The 9414-nt window shown below is 44.1% G+C and overlaps 1 pseudogene; it reads left to right on the top strand.

Annotated features, from left to right (window-relative positions):
• The first annotated feature begins 7670 nt into the window (after positions 1-7670).
• LOC147628757 (uncharacterized) lies at positions 7671-8096 on the top strand (annotated as a pseudogene).
• Positions 8097-9414: the final 1318 nt, after the last annotated feature.

The following is a 9414-nucleotide window of genomic DNA, read 5'->3' as shown; positions in this document are numbered from 1 at the left end:
ATCAATTGTAATAAACTCAAACAAATCATATACAAGGGAAAGAAACTAGGGTACTTAGATAAACCTAGACACACAGATAAAACAAGGCACCAAAATAAACCGAGGCATAGTAGTCATCTTTACTTGTTTCCTGCTTGTGCATGAAAAACTCAAGTGTTGTGCCCCTCATCCGTGTGCCTGTTCAAAAGTCACCCACAAGAGCATGTAGAAGGTCCAAGGATGACCTATTGATCCATGCATCTAGGAGAGTATATTTAACATATTGCCAAAGTTTCTCAACCAGATTTGTTGTGTCCACATTACCATGTGGAAAAAGAAGACCAAATTTCGGTCACATGTGTGTCGCCAAATGCACGTCTTGGTGCACCACCCATTGCTAATGTAACACACCAAGTGGTTGTGTGCTAAATCCTCTTGGATGAGTTTCTCATACATATGCTCAAACTCTACCTCAATGGCAGCATGCATTAGGTTTGAAATTGATGTGTACATATTATCACGCATATCCTTTAAAACCTATGAATAGAATGTCTCAGTTTACATACATATTCATTTTCCTGGATTTAAATCAATGTAAACCTGGAACCAAATTCTCCACCCATGCCTTTTTGATGTGAAACCAGCAAATAAGCACCCTTCCTGTAATCTGAAAACGCACTCCATTCCCATCTGCGGCCCAACAATGAGGATCATTCTCAACAACATGCATGATTGCTAGTAACTCTGTTCAACACTTGTCAATGATTAGCATTGCAAGGCGAACTTCATTCATTCTCTCAAACACCACCTTCAGTGCAGTCTATAAGGCAATGTTTTCTTCAAGTTGGCTTGTACCCGGATCATGGGTGCAATGCATGAACCATATAAGCATCCCAATCCCATGTTGAATTGGTATAACTTTGGCATATAAAGGCATCCCAAACACATATAAAGGCTTGTACCACTTGTGGAGTCTATGGCAGCCCAAGAATTGTTCCTTGAGAAGCGCAAGGACATGTCCAACATCCAATCATCTTGGATAACAAGGATGAAGGGTCTATCCCTATCATCTAAAGCTTGTGGGTTCTATGGTTGATAGTACAACACCTTGTTTTTTGCCCTTAATTGTAGAGCCTCCATATACATGGAGGTCCAATTGACACCTGCACGAGCTAGCCTACAAGAAGTGGTTGATGTTCAAAATTAGCTATGCACATTCAAGACGTGCAACACAATGAAGCACAATCTAGCCATAAATTACCGTTAATACACAATTTGTATGAATCATTTGGATCTCTTTTAAAATCATAAAGAATGTAGATGCCACTCGATCTATCGAGGATGAAAACTAAATGTGAAATACCTCTTTGACACACTCATGTTTGCAACATGATGACATGTCCCCACATCAAACAAGTCCTCCATGCAACACTTGATAACCCATGGGTGCTCCAACAGCTGGTACAAGCTGCTGTGTGATCCTAGCACATGTTCCTCATGGCCTCCATGCACTATGATGGCCACATCCTCCATGCCAAGTGGCGGATAGTGGACCACAACCTTAAAAGGTCATCCACACTTGTTTGATGTGCGCAAGTGGTCACCTCCCTTTCTCCTCACCCCACCTCCATGATGGCATATATATTCCACAACCATCTTTGACCCAGACATCAAAGAATGCTTGCTTGATCTTTGTGTAACAAGCCTGACCTTGTGCTGGATAATTATATTCTCCAGCTCCCCCCATCAACATAAGCCATGCTCACGAAATGTTGCTCAATAGCATTTACACTCTTGTCTTTCTTGACTTCATCGAGAAACTATGGCAATGGTCTTGTTACACAACATGGTAATAGCTTTGATGTAAACTCAGACAATGACTCTTCTGTAAATTAGGGTAGGCTACACATCCACATGCACCGATCAACTCCGTGACATATGGTAGAGGGATGCCGTGTTTAGACTTCACATTAGTGTACCACGTTGACTTGATCTTGGCAATTATTTTTTTTAAGTACAAGGTGTAACTATCCCTCAATGAAAGATACCTCAGATGACCTTTGACTAACCACAATGCATAGATAATATTTCATTCTCACTCACCTCTTCAAATCCAAGAGGCCCCATGTGTCATGGTTTTTTAGCATGTCCAAAGTCACCGAGAACCCATCCTCAATGCATGCTATCATCAAGGTGTAGGCTGCCATGTCAAATGAAAAGAACCTTGGAGACATAAAAGGCGAATGGGTTAATTTCCCAAATGGACTGCAATTTTGACAGGAAGCCATTGCTATCAAAAAGATCCTCCATCTCCATGTTGTCACTAGAGGCATCTTTGTCCTCACCAGACTCGCTGAAGGAGTCGTGCAAAGAGCAAAAGATGTTATCAATTGTTGGGCGTTTATTAAGGAGGTGGAATTCAACATCTATTGAATCCCCAATACTTCCCAATAACAAATTATCTTCTATGGCTTCTTCGCGTGGAGTCTCATTCAAATCCTAGTCATTAGTAGCCTGCTACTTTTTCTTTGCCTTGTCCTCGTTGCTCATCATGAGCAAGCCTATCCACCCACTTGATTGATCGGTATGCTTACAGATAGGTGAGAGTGTCCCCTTCTTTCTATCTCTCCCCCCGTCATACAAACATGCCATGTGACCTTGCTAGGATGCACAAATCCTTGCATAGTCAATAGCCCTTCACTGAGGTGGAGATACCCAACGTGCTCGGGTTTACGTTTGTTGGGGCACCTATACACAAGCAAAAATGCATTTTTGGTTTGGGGTTGGCAATGCCTATAGCCTCTAGGAGGAGAGACATTAATTCGCCCACCCTGGCGCAAGATTTCAAATTAGTGTCCATGAATATAGATTCCATTTCAGATTACGCATGTGCATCGTGAGACCCACTGCCATTAGCATGGTGGCCCAACCCCCCTTTTTGACGTCGTCCTTCTTTTTTTCACGAGCTCAACATGCCGAGGTTTACATAAAAAGTAAACCTAGGCCAAATGCCACATGCATGCTTGCAATCTTGCCTTTTTCCATGCCCCACTTCCGTGCGTTTGGCCCCCTCCCTCGCAAGCATCAAAGGCTACAGGGAGAAAGTGTCGAGGCATGCCAGCCCCACATTTCCTGTGATATGGGATCCAGGATCTGACTCTCGAGATCAAAGGCCTTGGATGGGCTGAACTAGTTTGTCCAGTTTCCTAGGCGGGGAGCAAAAAACCCAATCCAAAGTCAAATCCATATGGTCTCCCATTCCACACAAACACCCTACCATTACACTAGTGTGTGATTCATGCCCCTTTCCTGCATATCTAATATATATTCTTAGTTTTTGGCTTCAAGCAACCATGGATAAGATTGAATGGCCGCCGCTTCTTGATTTATGGGATCCCACTTGGGGGTTTAGAGGTGAGGTGTGATGTGGAGAGCTACACATTCAAGCTTATGACCTCGCCTCTTTCATGAGGGCCCACATTGGGGGGCGATCACACCTAAGTATAATGTTGTATACGTAAGGAATAGAGTCTCCTCTAATGGTATGTAAATACTATGAGATCTTTGATGAAAGTTTTATGCCTAGGTTTGAGACATAGACAAAGTTCAAGGTGTGATTTTTCTCTCTATTAAAAGTGTATCTATAACTCAACATTGTTTTTTATATGCTTGGGGGTCATGTGTTTTGGTGAAATGAATGGTCAAGATTTTCAGTGATGCATAGTTGAATGGTTATGTTCTAAAGGATAAATGGTTGTGTTTGGAAATATTAATGGTTGTGTCTATATTTTTTGATGTGGAGGCAATCCACCAAGGGTAGCGGGAGAAAGCGTACCAAGAGAGAAAAGACACAACTAGTTAAAAAGGAAGGGGAGTCTTAGGCAACAATTAGCTTGGATCAAATTAGTCGTGTGGTTGAGACTAATTTTGAGGGTGCTTAGGATGCTGGAGAGGAGGTTGACAGTCAGACAATGAGTAACTCTTTGTCGGGTAGCTCTCTTAATATAGTGGATGAGTGGAATGTCAAAGAAGCTTTCTTACAGATTGTGCCTTATGTGATGAGATCAGAGGTACCTCCATTGGAGGACAAAAAAATATGAGAATAAGATTTACGTAGACAAAGGTGAGGATATCATGCAAAAATTAGATTGTTTAATTGTTTTCAATGTCATATGATCCCTTTGTGTGGACTTATTCCTTATGCCCATGTTAGGGGTTTGTGATTGACGTATCTTCTAATGTATTGCTTATGTCTTGTGCTCACTTTGCATTGTTTTCTATTATAAAAGTTTGTCGAGTTACTTCCAATTTTTGGGGGCTAGTTGCCAAGTTTCGCTCTAATTTTCAACCAGCTTGGGAAAAGGTTACTCGTCGCTATTTGGTAAGACTCCCACATGTGAATGGTGGCTATGCTAAGAGACTCTCCAGTGAGGCATATTTGATCTATGCACCAAGACCCTTGTACCTCATGTGAATGGTGGCTATGCTAAGAGACTCTCCAGTGAGGCATATTTGATCTATGCACCAAGACCCTTGTACCTCATTTGAGCGCTACCTTTGAAACATACTCGCATCATTTGACTAATGTGGAGCTACTTTTCGAGTTGAACACCAATCTACACAATGAATAAAGTCAGATACTGTAGAGCTGAATTGGAGGTCAACGCATATCAATTCATGTCTTGGGATGTCTTTAGTTCTTTAGGTTCTCTGAACCCCCTATTGTGGGACCCTTTCCCAATTTGTAGAGTTGAAACTCAGCAGCCTTGCTAAGGCTATGGCGGGGAAGAAAATTCAAAGGGGGCTGGGTGGGCTCATAACACGATGCTGAGAGTGAGGTCTGTGCAATGTTGCAACTTGCAAGCTCGCTTTGGCAGCCTCACAAATGAATATGACAAAACAATAACTTTAATCGCTTACTCTCACTCATTGTTCACAAATTTCTCCAGACTCCAGAGGCAAGAAAATGGAGAAATCCGTGGGAAATCAATACAAGACAACACATGCATATTCCATAAATGGGAGAGGATATACACAATAATCATGAGACTATATCAAAGCCATAACTTGGGCTGGAGTCAAAGAACCATAGGTTACCCCCCCCACACACACACATATCCAAATACATAAAACAAGAAGGGCATCACCAGGATATGAGGAAGTGACAAAGCTCCACTTCAAGAGTGGAGGAGAGCATGTGTGAGTGTTGAGTAGACGTACTCAATGGGTTAAATCCCATCCACACACAAGGTGCATGCGCATGCTTCCCTTGTGCATGTATTTTCTTGAAGTATAATAGCAATGAGAAATGGCTTCTACAGACGCGAGATAGAGAAAAAGAAGTGAGAATTATACGAGTGGGAACGAGTGTGGTAGTACAACTTTTACTCCGCACGTGCTGATTGCATATGCAACCCTACGTGAGACGGTGGCTGCATGTCTGGGATGGCCAGTTTGCAGCATCAAAGGGGTAGTAGAATCGCCGAGAAGATGGGGAGATTGGAAATCCGACAACGTAGGAGAGATGAAGCGGCTTCGAGATGAGGATGGTGGCGAGTACGCGAGGGAAAAAAACGTCCCTGATTGGATGAACGAGAGATTGTGTGCTCAGACGAAAGAAAAGAAGACCTGTATGCTTGAAGATTAACCCAGAGCTGGTTAGGTATCAGGTGGGGCTTTTCTCTATGTGTAGTGTTATTGTTTTCTATCCAGGAAGGCCGCCTGCTAAGGTCTCCGAAGATAGGTAGATAGGCTTCAGGAAGATGTATTGCATGAGAAGATGGTGTCCAAAGTTTTCTACTTAGGCAAAGGTTTTTTTAATGTGTTGTTTGTTAAGGGTCAGTCCTGTAATAGAGCTTTTTGCAAAAGATCCCCTCTTCTTACGACAACGGTTAGTGCATGTATTTTCGTTGGACCTTTTTTTTTATGTTAACCAGAGCCTTCCGAATGCATGCCTGTGTGGGTTGAGATTGTAGGCCTTCCTCCCTGGCTTAGGCTGGCTCTGTGGGATATTGCTTATTCTCTGGGGCGGTGCTACATCATCCAAATGACGAGATGGGTGGTAGACAACCAGCCAATAGTGTTTGCATCTCCTAGAATACCACGAGAGATACACCGACATTGGTTGAAGTGGACTTAGGAGATTCGGGTATTTTAGAGTTGGGTCTAAAATTTGGAGCATTCCCCCGAGAGCCTGCCTTTAAATGTGGGGGGTTTGGGCATATAGCTAAAAACTGTATAGAACAGTCCCTCGGCAAAGGGGAAAGGTTAAGGGTCAGTCCTGGGGTGGCAGAGCTTTTTGCGAAAGGTCCCCTCTTCTTAGGACAACGGTTATTGCATGTATTTCTGTTGGACCCTCTTCTTGATGTTAACCAGAGCCTTCCGAATGCATGCCTGTATGGGTTGAGATTGTAGGCCTTCCTCCCTGGCTTAGGTCGGCTCTGTGGGATATTGCTTATTCTCTAGGGCCGGTGCTGCATCATCCAAATGACGAGATGATGGGTGGTAGACAAGCCAATAGTGTTTGCATCTCCTGGAATACCACGAGAGATACACCGAAATCGGTTGAAGTGGACTTAGGAGATTTGGGTATTTTAGAGTTGGGTCTAAAATTTGGAGCATTGTGGGGGGTTTGGGCATATAGCTAAAACTCTATAGAACAGTCCCTGGGCAAAGGGGAAGCGGAAAAGGAGGCAAACAAAAATAGGGAAAAAAGAAACTCAATCGGTGGAAGCTAAGAGAAAAGAAATGATAAAAGATGGAGGTGAGGAATAGTCGGAAGGGGAATGGGTCAAGGTAAAAGAGAATAAGTGGAGGCTAGGAAAAGTCATTCCAATCAGGGGGTAGAAGGAAAGGACAACAAATCCCAAGGCAACTTGAGTCCCTTAATGTATTTACAATCCTTAGACTCCCTTGATGAGGACGGGTGATAGTGGTCCTTCTTCGGAGCAAAGATTTGATGATCGAGTGGAAGAGGAAACACCCTACCATTACACTAGTGTGTGATTCATGCCACCCCTAGATCTGATACATATTCTTATTTTTCACCATCAAGCGACCATGGATTAAGCCCGTTACACATACCCCACCGCCCATGTATGGGCGGGAGATTGCCTAGGCGCCCATGAATTATGGGCAGTGGACACCCCTAGATCTGATACATATTCTTATTTTTCACCATCAAGCGACCATGGATTAAGCCCGTTACACATACCCCACTGCCCATGTATGGGCGGGAGATTGCCTAGGCGCCCATGAATTATGGGCAGTGGATACCCCCACCACATCAGCATATGGCGATGTGTAATGGGCCCTTAGATCGAACGGCCGCCCGCTTCTTGATTTATGCGTTCCGCCGGGAGAGCTACACATTCAAGCTTATGACCTCGCCGGGCCCACATTGGGGGGCGGCTCTACTTGCCCAATGAAGCCTGTTCGTTAAACGCGCTTTTGACTGGTTCGCTTTCAGCAGCCTCTGTTGGACGCAAAGGCCCAATGAGCTTGCGTTTGGAAGCACTTCTCTCTCTCTCTCTCTCTCTCAAGCGCGCGCGCGCACACACTCCTCTCACAAGCTGCTACATCCCGGCCACCTCTGATTGTTCCTGCTAATCATTCATTCATGAAGTCTTTACTCCTGTTCCTTGTCGTGATCTTGAGCTCGCAATTGGCACTGCAAGCTTTGGCGTATAGTAATGATTGGAATGCAAGTAATTGCAACGAGCTTGGACATCCCGGCGGACATAGAGGTGCCGTCCGGACAGAAGCTACAAGTGGCGTACTACGCAGACGGGCTGCAGCACTACTCCTTCAACGGCTCCGACTGGTTGCTCTTCAACGCTACGGCGGACCTCTACCCGCTTGAAGGCAACAGAAGCAGAAGTGGATCGCAGGTGGGCGCAAGCTGGGCGGGGGCCACGTTGCGGCAAAGAAGTCGGTGAAGAAGGTTGTTGCAGGGCAGCACTTCTTTTTGGCGCACCCGGACGCAGCCCTCGTGGGAGACGTACCTGCCCACCTCCAGCCTCGTCACTGCCCGCTCTCTGCAGGCCGTCACCGTCGACCCCGACAGCATCACCTGGAACCTCTTCGAGGCCACCTCCCATAGCGGCAACATGGTCTAGACTTGATATCAGCTTCACGGAGTTGGTGTGAATCTATAGATTCTGTCCCCACGGGGTGAGCATAGTGGGATCTACGGTCCACATCACCCCACCCTATTATATCTACGATCAAGAGTTGAGGATGACCTCGAATCTTGATCTTGATTTTCTAAAAAACCTCGATTTGCAGGCACAACCCTCCGAATTCAAATGGGACATCCCAAGCTTCCAAGCTTCCAAGCACATCGCGCTACCTTACGCTCATATGCGATTTGTGAAATATAAGCAAATCAAGGTCATCTAATGTGAACCCAACATCGCCGGTGGCACGAACGAATCTCAACCTAGAAGTAATCTGAGCTGCTCGAGATTAGATTACTTGAAGCCTAGCTCATTGTTACCTTTCATCTTGTCTCCGCTCCAAGCATAAAGCCTAGTTCAAGAAGTTATTAAAAAATTCTCGAAATTTAAAGCTAATGATGACTTTGGAAGGAAGGGAAAACATGAAAATAAAACGCTATGGATGTCCATGGGCAAGCCCCAAAAGTAGGGTTGCATGAGTGGGTTTACTAGTCTAATAGCAAAAGGGCTTCCAAACCTCACTTAGAAGTAACATTGTTCTTCAATCTTTCAAAACCAATAAAGGTGCATAGTGACCTTGGTACTTATCTCGAAATTATGATGATCATGTGCAGGGACTTGCTTGGCACCGTCACATACTTACAACAACTTGCATCCAAAGGTGGCCTACCTCCTTCCACCACAACTAGTGCTAAATTTGGGGATTTGCATGTCACCCCGTACTCCATTATATATGTCTTCTACATCAAGGCTGACTAATTCACCCAAGAGTCCAAAGTTGTGATATTCTCCATTCTCTTGTGTAAAGGCATCTTCTCAAGTCACAACTTCACATTGTTTATTAACCAACTTTTTCTATGTCTATTCACTATCTGTAGGCATGTAACCTAATTAGATACTTTGTGCATTATTAACTGTATCATGCCATTGGCACCATGACTCTTGTATTTAAAATTGAAATTTAAGCAATGACAATGTTTCAACCTTTAATATAAATGAACAACATTAGACATAAGCAATGAAGTATTTTGAATCACTTTAACAAAATTTCATTGTAGGTTGCTTCTTGTTGGTCCAAGAAAAAGAATCTAAACCAAGTGAGATACAAAACCCAACAATCGATTCCCTTGAATCATTGTAATCTCTAGCCCAATTTGAACAGCACCAGCCCATCAACGTATCACGCTTGTTGCATGTGATGGTGCATGTGAGAGTACCCTTGATGTACGCAAGTACCCGCATCCCTTGCTTCCATTGA

The sequence above is a fragment of the Cibotium barometz genome, chromosome 19 (assembly GCF_041138505.1).
Source record: "Cibotium barometz isolate CiBa-2024 chromosome 19, ASM4113850v1, whole genome shotgun sequence".
In the NCBI taxonomy this organism is placed as follows: Eukaryota; Viridiplantae; Streptophyta; class Polypodiopsida; order Cyatheales; family Cibotiaceae; genus Cibotium; species Cibotium barometz.
Note: the sequence above shows the minus strand (reverse complement) of the source record. Positions and strands in the feature narration are given on the sequence as shown.